Source organism: Vicugna pacos, chromosome 23 (assembly GCF_048564905.1).
Source record: "Vicugna pacos chromosome 23, VicPac4, whole genome shotgun sequence".
In the NCBI taxonomy this organism is placed as follows: Eukaryota; Metazoa; Chordata; class Mammalia; order Artiodactyla; family Camelidae; genus Vicugna; species Vicugna pacos.
The window spans coordinates 15048978-15062662 of NC_133009.1; positions in this window are offsets into that span (position 1 = coordinate 15048978).

Genomic DNA, 13685 nt, shown 5'->3' on the forward strand with positions numbered 1-13685 from the left:
GAAGTTTTGTTCCACCCAATTTTCATCCAAAGGAAAACCACTGCAAGATTTAGCATTCTACTGTTGGGGTAGATATAAAAACAGAAATAGAGGCAGTTGATTCTATTCATAGCTGTGCTTGGTGGCTAACAGATTTTCATCAAAAACTGCTAAAAATAGAACAGTAAATATTTGACATCTCAGTTTTAATTAAAATGAGCATAATGTGATACTGGGGTGAGAAGAATAAGAGAGATCCTTGATGAATTGGCAAAGAGGGAACAGGTACAATATCCGAGTCATAGGAGTAAACACACATTACACCTGTTGGCTCAACAGAAAACTCCCTTTCTGGGGCCCTTATTATGTTCCTATGTTATTTATATGTATTGATCCCCTTAGCAACCAACAACTTGGGGTTCCAAAGGTTTTACTTGAACCAAAAACCCTGTTTGTGGAAAAGGAGAATTTTATTTGTGTCCAGAAAACAACACTGATAACAGTGAAAGGGGAAATAATCAAGCAAACCCAGGAGCCTTTGAAGCAATCTTGGTTGCTAAGGAGATAGACAGTGAAGTCAACACGATTTGAGGGCCAGTTTCAGATAGCAGCCGTCCAAAATGTTGGGGCCACAGCCAAAGGGAGACCTGAATACGTGTGTGGTAAAGAAAGTGCTGACACCACTTGGTGACATCTCCATGATGATGAGAATAGACCTTTGTGTCTCTTTCTGGGCTCCCAGTGGAGCCTCGAAACCACCTACTGTCTCCCTTCCTAACTCAGCTGGTTCTCACTTCTCCATCTCTGTTGGCTGCATCCTGATAAGGACCTTTCCCCTATCAGGTGGAATGGGAAAAGTTTCCTGCCCTAGGGCGAAGCTGTCTGAGTTGCAGAGTCCTCTGCTTTCTAGAGCAGAAGGGCTGGAAGTTGACTCCATCTTTTGCAGGTGTCTTTTCCTTCCTGAATCCCAATTGCTTTTAGGAAAGCCAGCTTGCAGGTGTTTGCTGGCCAAGCCCCAGAAGATTAATGACCTCTTCCTTTTTGTTTCACTTCTTACCTCAGATCTGTTTTCTTTCCCTCTCTTCATGATTTAGTGCTGTCAGTGGGAATAACAGTATTAATACTGACCAATGTTTATTTAGTTCTTATTGTATTTTGAACATTTATCTAAATACTTTTCAACATTTATCTAAACACATTTAGTTCTTATTGTATTTTGAACATTTATCTAAACACTTTTCAAGTATGAACTCTTCTAGATCTCATTAATAACTTGAGGTTGATTACTTTTCACCCCCATTTCACAGATGAGAAAATAAGGCACAGCTAATAAGTGGCTGGATCTGAACTTGAATCTAGGCAGCTCACAGTCTTCATCAGCGGACTATGCTGACTTTCTTGTGAAGCTGTGTGATAACAGAATTAAATGGGATAACAAAGGGCATGGAAGAAATGCAGTGACTTTCAAAGAAATGAAAGTACCTTGATGTGAACTGAATGCTTTTTGATGATAAATGTCACGGTTACCATGAAATTCTTCTTTGAAGGTCATAGGAGCTGGTGATTTTGTGTGTGTTGGGATGGTGGTGATCTTTTATGCACACCAATTCAAAAAACATTTGAATACCTACTACGTGTTCTAAGAAATCAAAAATAACTTAGGTGGGCTACTTGTCCTCTAGTAGAGGAAGCAGGATGTGTGGACAGATGTTCACACAAGAGTAAAAGGTGCTATGAATTTACATCAGGATACATAGGCAGTTGTGATCAAATTTATAAGAGACAAAGAACAGGGAAATTTTCACAGAGGAGAACAGTCAGGATATATGATCAGGCAACTGTTCTGATCAAATTAACCAAATTGACTAATTATATTTTTTATTTTCTAATGTCTGAAAACCCAGATTTTACAGGAACTGGGACCAAACTTAACTTTCCTCATCATATTTTGTTCTTATTCAAATTATAGTTACAGGGATTATGTAGCATTGAAGTTTCTCTGCTGGTTCCAATTATTTTCCCACCGGCTGCTTTGACAGTTCATAAATATATTTGCATAATTGGCTGTGTTAGTCCTGGTGTGAGGTTGACATGTCTTGTGACTTGTTTGAAAAAAGCTTATAGAGATTGTGACAGCCCTGAATTAACATCTTGCCCTCAGTTATTACCTAATTGTGCACATTAATTATCTCCAGGAGGGGTCAGTGGTTATGATGGATGAGAAGATCTGTATTTTGAGTGGCTGCTTGGGAAAGGTCAAAGTGTTCTCTGTAATATCTAGCTTTAGAACACTGCAGATGTGATTTCCAAGTTGAGAGCTGAACCAGCACGCGCATTCCATGGTAACTAACCTGCGTTTGTTGGACTCCCATAGCAGGCTGTTGCAGTGTGGCAGAAGTAAGCAGGTATTAAGCTGAAACTTGGGAGAAAAATATAATTAAGGCAGTTCCATCAGAAGTGCCTAGACTATTTCAGAGACAAAACATTATTGTGTTCGAGATGCCGTCTTTCCAAGGAGGGAGATAAACTTAAGAATCCACAGAAGGTGTAAGGTACTTCATCAAATGTGCAGTGCAACGCATGCTTGGGAGCAGAATTTGGGGTGGATGAGAGGTTGCTTCTTCTGTAATATAGCCCAGTACTTGGAGCTCCAGGAAAGGGGAGCTTATGCAATAGAAGAGCATTGCCATGTATGATCTAGCAGGGAGGGTAAGTATGAGTGAAACAGGGCAGCAGGGTGAGGAATAGGGTAAGGCTAGTAAGACCAACTTGTGCAAGGGTAAGGGTGGATCCTGTCTTTATTTAAAACTTTGAACTTGTGTTCATCATGGATTTTTTTACATTAATATGGATTTTTAAAATATTATTTTTCTTGATTACTGTTTTTGAACCCCACTTTAAATTGTGTGCCCCAGGGGAGTGCCTCACTCACCTTCTCCTAGGGCCAGCCCTACCTACACAACTATAATTGTAATGAGATGTTTCAGCACTTAATATAGCCTGGAAAATAGAATCATTGCTTCTTATTGCATATGTCACCTCACAGGGCATCTGATGTTACCTTAACCCAGAGGCTGAAATCCGAGGGCCTCTGGTTCATGTACAGCCTACAGATATGTTTAATTTGACATTAGCACTGTTTATTTTTGAAAATTGATTTAGTGGCCCCCATTTTGTTTTGTTTGTGTAAACAAATAAAAAAGACAGAAAATTGATTTAATGGCCCCCATTTTGAAATAGAAAGATTCCTTCTTGAACAGTTTGTATATCTGACTTCTCTTGAAGAATTGAAGGTCTGACACACAGGATCTATGTTCTCTCAGGGCAGTAATCAGCTAAAGATAACTAGGCATCTTCTCGCATTCACTGGTCCACTGGACCCAATTCATGCATATATGTTACTGACTGAGGCTCTAGCTCTGAGCCCTGATTAACTGCAGGGTCCTTTCAATAATACCTCTTAAAAATGGGCTTTCATTCATTTAATCAGTACTGATTTTTGTGCCTACTATGTGTAAAATATTGTGCTGAGGAACAAGCTGACAAGGTTCCTTCTCTCTTAGAACTTGTTTTCGTCTCAAAGGCAACGTTATGGATTGAATTGTGTCCTCTGCAAAAGGCATATTGAAGTCCTATAACCCCAGTATCTGCGAATGTGACCTTATTGGGGAAAAGAGTCTTTCCAGAGGTAATCAAGTTTAAATGAGGTCATTATGGTAGGCCCTAACCCAGTATGACAGGTATCCTTTAAAAAATGGAAATTGAGACACAGAGATAGAAACGAACAAGAAAAACAATGTGAAGATGTACAAGGAGAAGACGGCCACTGGCCTGGAGTGATATACATACAAGCCAAGTGATGCTAAAGACTGCTGGCAAATACCGAAGCTGGAAGCAGAGGGAAGGATCCTCCCCTGGTGCTGTCTGAGGGAGCGTGGCCCTGCTGACACCTTGATTTCTGACTTCTAGCCTCCAGAACTGAGATCAAAATTTCTGGCATCTTTGCCACCCAAGTGTTTGGTACAGTGTTACGGCAGCTCCAGGAGACCAACAGAGGTAATGAGTAAATAACCATTTGAACAAACAGTTTGACAACAATTGTGAGCAGGATAACGAGGGGAGAGTACAGAGGGTTCTGAGGATGCAAATGTTGGCGCTGGTGGGCTGATCTGGATAGGAGGTTATGGGGCCTTTTCAGAGGAAGCGATGCTTTAGCTGAGGTCGGGAGAATGAGTAGAAGTTACGCTCCAGCTGTGAGAGAAACAGGCGGAGTCTCACTAGATGGACTGGTGTGTGTGAAGGCGCGAAGGAAAAGGAGGAGGGGGCACTTAAGAAACCAGAAATGAGAGGAAATTGCAGAACCTGGCGATCTGGGCCCTGGCCAGTAGGTGTATTGATTTACGAACTACGTGACTTCGGGGGAGTTATTTTAACTTCTCTGAGGGTAATGATAGCACTGACCCCATATGGTTGTTAGGAGGGTTAAACGCAGTGGTCTTAGAAGAATGGCTGGTGCCGATGCCTCGTTGGATGTTACCTGTTGTTACGACTCCTGCTGTTCTTGTTCCTGTTCTTACTGGGCGGGCAAGGATGCTCGAGGCCCTGGGGATGCCCTTAGCCTACTGGTCTCTATCCTAAAGGCAATGGGCAGCTAGTATATGCTTTTAATCCAGGCTTCAAGTTAACCAGATTTTATTTTTAAATTCTTTATCTGGCTGCCGTGTGGAGAATGGCTCTGGGCTCAGTGGAGATGAGCCCCCAGCAAAGGTTCAGGGGACAAAGTGGTGGTGGTGTCTTCTTGCTTTGATCATTTTGTAGAATTTGGAGAGATCACACAACCATTTCAACACATTTTAAAATTCTCTCACAAGCCACTTCTTTGTTTAAGGGCTTTCTTACAGAACACACATGCCTTGGGTGATGCATGGGTTTTTCATCTCAATTCTTCCCTGAACTTAGTAGATGGCCTTGAGCAAGTGTCGTATGTGCTCATTTAATCATTGACACAAAAAAGGTATGAGAGAAAGCTAGATTCTAAACATATGTGGTGAAATTAAGATCTTGGGTTATTGAACCCTTTAAAAAAATACCTTTAGGAGATTCCAAGTCCTCCCATCCTCTGCTTTTCTATTGCCTTTATAATTTGTGACTTTATTTTAGAAAAGAAATTGAATTGATTTGTTCCCCCTACTCAAAAATTGCTTTGTTCTTCATTGTCAGAATTTGTAGTCTCAGGTGAAGTCAAAATGCTGGATTGGCAAATGTTCACAGCAAATACAAGTTTTAAATAAAGTACTGGATGTGCTGAAAATTCATTAGGTAATGAAAGCCATCAAGAAAAATTTAAGATTCTAGTTCTCTCTGGATTTATGGCTGATTTTAATAACAAGCATCACAGTTTATATAATTAGTTTGCCTAATATTGGCAGGCTTAAAAATTATCTAATGAATTCATTGTTAGTCTAGCTACATATCAGCAAAATGTTCATTTCCTAGTCATAGTTTATGATACTCAGCTTTGAAAGGGGAAAGAAAATCTGGAGTAGAATGTCCTCTTTGTAAACTAAGTAAATTCTAATGTTTTCCAAATTTAATCTATTATAACAGAGAACCATTTTATAAGGATTTCTTTATAACACCCCTAGTCCATATCTTACTCCCTGTAAAGCAAAATTATACATGAATATTACCTTATTTTTTAATAATGAACACTTGTGTGTACACTAATTAATTACTGATGTTTATATGCAAAAGATGAGTGTTTTGACTTACATAAACTTTCAAAGCTGAAATCACCATTACAAAAGAGATTCTTATTTGCATTTTAAAATGTTATCTTTCTTCATAGTTTTGTATATATATTTTTATTGTAAAATAAGCAAATATATAAAGCCATTAAAAAAGATATTGCTGAGTGTTATATAGAGCTTATTTTCATGAAATGAACCTCCTGATGTTGATTAATGTTGCAAAGTTTTATGGAAACATGAGGTTTTTTTTTTCATTTTTCAAATGAAGGCACTTTACTCTGAAATTCAGTAACTCAATGATGTTTTACGATCAGACATGGACATAATTTTACTAGTGTCATGCTTTCCTTATTTTAACTCCATGATTATAAAGATTTAGTGTGCCTTCTTTACTACCATATATGCCCAAATGCTAGAAAAATGACTTACTGGTACACAGAAGGTGCTTAATAAGTACTAGTTGAATGAGTGAATAAATGTATTTCTTGTACCATACATGGCATAAAACATATAGGTGGTGTTGCAAACGGAAAGAACATTTGAACTGCGCATCTTTGAGAGTGAGAGTGAATGGTGATGTGTACCAGTGCCGGCTATGATTTGCCAACTATGTTAGCAGATGAGTTGTCATCTAGCCCAGTTTCTTTTTTTTTATGATGGAAAATCAAAATTAATTTATTAAATGAATTAAGACATAAATCTCATCACTGAAAAAAACAGTTTTAGCTTTATAATTGGTAAGAAAACTCAATATAATTTCTATCAAACAGAAATCAATGTTTCTGTATTTTTCAAAATAAATTTTAATTGAAGTATAGTCGACTTATAACATTGTGTTAGTCTCTTGGTGTACAACACAGTGATTCATAGTCTTTAGTGTACAGCATAGAATATGAAAAGGAAAAGTGATTTCTTTTCATATTCTTTTTCACTGTAGGCTTATTATAAGATACTGAATCTAGTTCCCTGTGCTATACAGTAAGACCTTGTTGTTTATCTATTTTATACATAGTAGTTAGTATATGCAAATTCTGAACTCCCAATTTATCCCTCCCCATCCCTCTTCCCCCTTGGTAAACATAAGTTTGTTTTTGTGTCTGTGAGTCTGTTTCTATTTTGTAAATAAGGTCATTTGTCTTTTTTTTTTTCAGATTCTACATATAAGTGATATCATTTGGTACTTTTCTTTCTCTTTCTAGCTTACTTTCACTTAAGATGATAATCTCTAGGTCTATCCGTGTTGCTGCAAATGGCATTATTTCATTTTTTTCTATGGCTGAGTGGTATTCCACTGTATAAATATACCACAACTTCTTTATCCAGTCATCTGTCAATGGACATTTAGTTTGCTTCCATGTATTGGCTATTGTAAACAGTGCTGCTTTGAACACTCAGTTGCATGTGCCTTTTTGAATTTGAGTTTCCTCCAGATATATACCCAGGAGTGGATCATAAAGTCTATTTGTAGTTTTTTAAGGACTCTCTATACTGTTTTCCGTAGTGGCTGCACCAATTTATATTCCCACCAACAGTGTATGAGGGTTCCCCTTTCTCTATACCTTCTCCAGCATTTATCGCTTGTGTAGTTTTTGATGATGGCCATTTGACTGGTGTAAGGTGATACCTCACTGTAGTTTTGATTTGCATTTTTCTAATAATTAGTGATATTGAGCATCTTTTCATGTGCCTGTTGGCCACCTGGATATTTTCTTTGGAGAAGTCTATTTCGGCCTTTTGCCCATTTTTGATCAGATTATTTGTTTGTTTGTTTTAATATTGAGCTGAGTAAGCTGTTTATATATTTTGGAAATTAATCCCTTTTTGGTACCATCATTTGCAAATATTCTCTCCCATTCCATAGGTTGTCTTTTCATTTCGTTTATGTTTTCCTTTGCTGTGCAAAAGCTTTTAAGTTTAATTCAGTCCCATTTGTTTATTTTTACTTTTATCTCCATTACTCTAGGATATGGAGCCCCCCAAAATATTGCTTCGATTTATATCAAAGTGTATTCTGCTATGTTTTCCTCTAGATGATCTCACAGTTTTTGAGGCTCAAGAACTTGGAAGGAATTTACTTGGGTAGTTTTGGCTCAGGGTTTCTCAAGAGGCTGTACTCAAGGTGTCATCTAGGACGATAGTGATCTCATGGCTCAACTAGGGAAGGATCAGCCTCCAAACTAACTTATAAGCTTAAGTTAGTGGCTGTTGGAAGCCCTCAGGAAATCCAGTTCTAGGTTCACATGGGCCTCTCCTCAAGGCTACCTTATGACATGGCAACTGGCTTCTACCAGAGGGAGGGATCCAAGAGAGTGAGAGGGTGCACACAAGAGGGAAGCCACAGTCTTTTTATAACCTAAGCTTGGAAGGGACATCTCATTGCTTTTGCTATATCCTGTTCATTAGCAGCCCACATTCAAGGGAGGGGGGTCAGTGTAGCACAGGACATGAATACTAGGAAGCAGGACTCATTGAGGGTCAGCTTAGAGAACCCCCATAAAGCTAAATTATTTCTCATTTGCTCCAGTTCCTTGCTTTGTAATGTTTCAATCAGGACTCTTGATTTCTAGGGTCAGAAATCTCAAGACAAACTGGCTCACACAAGAAGAAAACATGTATAGCTTATGGTTTGATACAGGGGATTGTTCAAACATTGTCACAGGGACCTGGTCATTTTGGTTCTGTTTGTTCTGTATTGGCTCAGGTAGCTTCTCCTTTCTTATTGCCATAATAGTCTGGAAGGCTTTCTGGTTCAAGGTCAGTGGCATAGAGTCAAAGTCTGTTTTCTCAGAAACCCTGGCATAAGTTTCATTGGCCAAGTGGCTCACAGGCTCATGCCTGAACCAACTGATGGCTGAGGGGTCACGACTGTGCTGGCTGAGACCCAGTACACACACAGCACCCACAATCAGGGATGAGTCCCACAAGAAACACAACAGCCACGAGCGGGGAAGGTAAGTGTCCCGGGAGAGGTCGCATCAGGCAGGCATTCGAAGAAGTACTGCCTGTACTGTTGTCTCTGAGTTTGCAGTGAACTAGAACCTCTTGGACAATGCCCTCCCTCACCATCCTCTCCCCACACCCCATGGAGCACAGAGCCTGGTTGCCCTACTGCTGCCACCTCTCATATCCTCTCTTCCACCCCCATCCAAGTCACCACGACTCTCTCACCTGGACTAAAGCAATAGCATCTAAACTTGCTGTCTACATGCTTACAGACAGTGGTCTGTTCTCCATGTAGCAATCCAAGTGATTTCTTTTGAATGCCATGTGATGCAGTTAGTGTTCTGCTGAAAGTTCGTCCAAGTCCCATTAATTAAAACTCAAGGCTGTACGACTTGGTCTCTGCCTGCCTCTCCAGCTTGGTCACTGTCTGCCACCCGTCCTCACTCTCTGAGCTCCCCAAATTCTCCACACTTATTCCTGACACAAGTTCTTCCTGCTCCAGGGGAAGCTCTTTCCTTACATTTTGCCTCTCCCTCTCCACCTTTGTTCATCTTCAGGGCTCAACTATATGGCTCAAATGTCACTGCCTTAGACAGGCCTTCCTGGACCCTCCAACATTAGATACTCTCGTTGTGTTCTGTACCTCCTATTTACTGCATTTATCAGAATTTTATTTTATTTTTTCCTTGTGTCACTATTTTTTCAAATTTAAGTACAGTCAATTTACAACATGTTAATTTTTGGGTGTACAGCATAATAGTACACCATATATATATATATATATTCCTTTTCATATTCTTTTTCGTTATAAGCCATCACAAGGTATTGGATATAGTTCCCTGTGCTATACAATAGGGCCTTGTTGTTTATCTGTTTTATAGAAATAGCAGTTAGTATCTACTAATCCCAAACTCCCAATTTATCCCTCTCTACCCTCTTCCCTTTCCTCCACTGGTAATCATAAGTTTGTTTTCTATGTCTGTGAGTCTGCTCTGTTTTGTAAATAAGGTCATTTGTGTCCTTTTTTTTTTTCAGATTCCACATATAAGTGACATCATGGTATTCTTCTTCCTCTTTCTGGCTTACGTCATTTAGTATGATCTCCAGGTCCATCCATGTTGCTGCAAATGGCATTATTTTATCCTTTTTTATGGCAGAGTAGTATTCCATTGTATAAATGTATCACAACTTCTTTATCCAGTCATCTGTCAATGGACATTTAGATTGCTTCTAATGTCTTGGCTATTGTAAACAGTGCTGCTATGAACATTGTGGAGCATGTATCTTTTTGAATTAGAGTTCCTCCAGATATATGCCCAAGAGTGGGATTGCTGGATCATAGGATAAGCCTATTTTTAGTTTTTTAAGGAATTTCCATACTGTTTTCCATAAAGACTGTACCAAACTACAGTCTCACCAGCAGTGTAGGAGGGTTCCCTTCTAACATTTATCATTTATGGACTTTTTAACAGAATTGTAATTTTGTTTGTTTAGCACCTTCCCTCTCTAGACCATAAGCTTAATGAAGACAGCAACCTTGCCATATCCACAGGGCTCCTGCTTGGCACCTAGCAGGCATTCAATAAATATTTTAATGAATGTGATTCATTCTTCCTCATCTTAGACCTGTGCAATTGTGCTATCCAGAAGATTAAATAAATGGCAAGATTTATTGCAGAGCCAGGAGTCCCCTGGTTCACTGGATTAGGTCAAGCACAGGAGAGAACAGAGTTCTTTTGAGGACCTACAATGTTAAACACACGTATATGTTTAATTCTCACAACAATCCCTTGTGAGTTCAGTATATTATCCCTATTTTGTAGATGAGGAAACTGATGGTCAGAGAGAGAAAGGAACTCCCTCAGACTCACCTGGGTCACAAATGATACAGTTAGGATCTCTGCAGAAGTCACTTTGACTCTAAAATTTCAGGTCTGACTGGAATTAGGGAAAAGGCAATGGCATGCCCTTTTTGGTTTTTTTTAAACTATGCATAGGCCAAGGTCAAAAAGAAAAATAGATATGAAAGTGAAGTCCTGCAGATTTCATGTTGCTACTTGGAGCATAACAATAGCTCTGAAACCACTGGAATGAGGGGAGTATAGAATTTGGGACAGCAAAATCTTTTTATTACATATGTCAGGTTTTCTTATCCATTATAATAAAATTAAAGGGTATTAAGTAGTCTGGGTCTGGTAGCATGAAAGAAATAGAGTCCATCTAGTCTTTCTGTAACACCTCTGATGGGATTTATATGCCTTGAGAAATGGGGGCATGAAATTAAACAGGATAAACCATCCCATTTCCTTGTTTCTCCAGTTGCAATGATATACAAGCTAGTCTATTTCCTTTTACCCCCGTCTCTTACTTCAAACACGGCAAGTAAGCCGAAGAAGGCTTTTAAAGGAATAGGAGTATTTAATTGAGGGGGCTGTGGGGGGCTGCAGTGGAAGGCAGGGCCAGAGTCAGTGCGGGGACTAGTTTCTTGGGTTTTTTGAATTACTTGTGAATTACAACAGCAAGGCTAGCTTGTTGGAGTGATTCTTGCTGATGTTACAATTTGGAATTTTGTTGTTTTAAGCTGTTATTTTCATGTCTCTGTAAAGTAAATCCATGACCTCTACCCCCAGCCCTCTACATATATGTGTGCATAATGTAAGTGGAACACAGAAGACCACTGCTACACATGAACTGACAGAGAAAGGGAGGGAAAGTGACAGTTCAGCATTTGGGATTGGTGGTAAGTCTTGTATCCCATGAGTCTGGGAAAGGGATGCACTATACAGGCATATTTGAACTATGACTTAATGCCCCATTCAGTAAGCATTAGCCAGTTTGACAAAGGGAAGGTGTGGTTAAACTTGCAAAATACGTAGATAGAACCAAAAAAAAGAATCACCAAGTTCACCAAGTAGTTAAACAAAAGGGGGAAAGTGAAAACAAGAAACAAAACAGCAAAACAACAACAACAAAAACCTCAAAGTGTTTGGGATTATTTTACCTGGAGAACAAAAAGCCAGTGATAGGGTAGAAAGCGATTCTGAAAATGGTAAATTCATTTCATTTCCTATGAATGTAGAATACTCAGTTCCAATTTTGTAGAAGGCCAGGTAAATCATGTCCACAATCACAGTTTCACTCAGATAGTTATCAAACACTTATTTATTACCAGTCACTGGTTACTGCAGACACTACGGGAAACAGAGAGATGTGATTTATGCCCCAGCCGAGCTTACAGTCTAGTTTAAAGAAGCACAACACAACATGACAAGTACAAAGATGGAAGTGTAAGTTGCCCTGGGAAGTAAGCAGTGAAACAGCTGACCAGGACTCAGGAGAAACTTCTGGACAGCTGGGATAAGATGTGGAGGATAATGCCGGTAATGGTTCGTCTTACATGTCCAGTTGGCTAGGCTATAGTACCCAGTTATTTAATCAAACACTTAGCTAGGGGTTGCTGTGAGGGCATTTTGTAGATGTGGTTAATACCTACAGTCAGTTGACTTTAAGGAAAGATTACCCTTGATGATGTGGGTAGGCTGTATATAACCAGTTGAAGGTCTTATGAGTAAAAAATTGAGGTTCCCAGAAAAGAAGAAATTCAAGACTGAAGCATCAGTTCTTGCCTGAATGTCTGGAGCTGTCCTAGGGATTTCAGATGGACTTGGTACCCCCATGATTGTGGGAGCCAATTCCTTAGAATAAAATTTACACACACACACACCATATCCTATTTGTTCTGTTTTTTTATTTTTGTTTTGTTTTGTTTTGTTTTTTCTGATGCAGTGTCTTAGTCATGCAAAGTTGGGGAGAAGACTGGGGAATGTGTGTGAGGGAAGATGACAGTAACCAGGTAGGCTAGGAATGAAAAAAAGAGGACAGATCAGGAAATACATTATATGTGACTTAGAGAGTCTGAAAGGGTTTTAAGTCGGTGAATGAGAGGATCAGACTCACACTTTAGAAAGGACATCACATCTGATTGTATTATTATTGAGAGCAGAAATCGAGAAAAACATGTTTCCATTCCAGCAGGAAGGAATTCCTAATAAGGAGGACATTTTTTAATAGGAGAAAGAACGAGAAAGCTGGCCAAATCTATCCTGGAATTTAAAAAATAATTTGGCATTTTAAATCATTGACAGCCATAGCCTTGTAGAAGGTTTACAAGGTTCTTTTTACAATCCAGAGTCCTTCTTCTCTCCCTTACCTCCTTCATGTCTGTAGCTTTCTCTGGGAAATTCTCCTGCTAACTGGGAAAATACTCCAATTTGGCCGAGCAGAGGTTCTGGAAGATAAACTCTCGCGCAGCGGTGGACGTGGGAGGGTGGAGGTCAGTAGGGGATTCCCGCTGCAAAAGTGGGAAGGAAGGAAGAGTTCACAAACCGGCTGAAGTGCCACTGCATCATGTGCACGGTGAGAAGACTCGCTTATTATAGCTGACCCTGTCCCCTGCGAGCTTTCTCCCCCTCCTCTGTGGGTTCGGTTCCCGCACCCCAGTTGCCACGAGTTCAGCTGCCCTGGCGCGGCAGTCGGGGTCTGGTACCTGCCAAGCTGGGATCTTGATGCCGAGGTGGGAGGGGAGCGCCGAGCTCTGACCGAGGTCCGAGGTCTCCCACCGCGCTGCTTTACCGACCACATTCACAACCTGTGTCCCTAGCAAAAGGGGTCTTGTCCTGAGAGACTAATCGATTTTTCTTATTCCCTCTGCATCCCTAAACGTCTTCACTCTGGCTCCCGGTGCCTTGCCCATTCGTTCAACATTCTGCTGAGCAGAGCTCACTACCCAGGTCCAGCACCCTTGGAGACTGGGTGGAGGTTGTTGGTGACTTGATACCCCTTCCCCAGGCGCCGACTGGAAGAAATCAGCACCCTTACTGCCGCCCCCACTCCAGGAGTCTCAGGGTGTACGTGAGAATGGGGGCACTTCTCTGTACAACCCTGGGGGAGCGCAAAGGGAGGGGAGGCTGCCCATGTGCTGGGGGCCGGGGACCCTCTTCCCAAAGCTCGGTC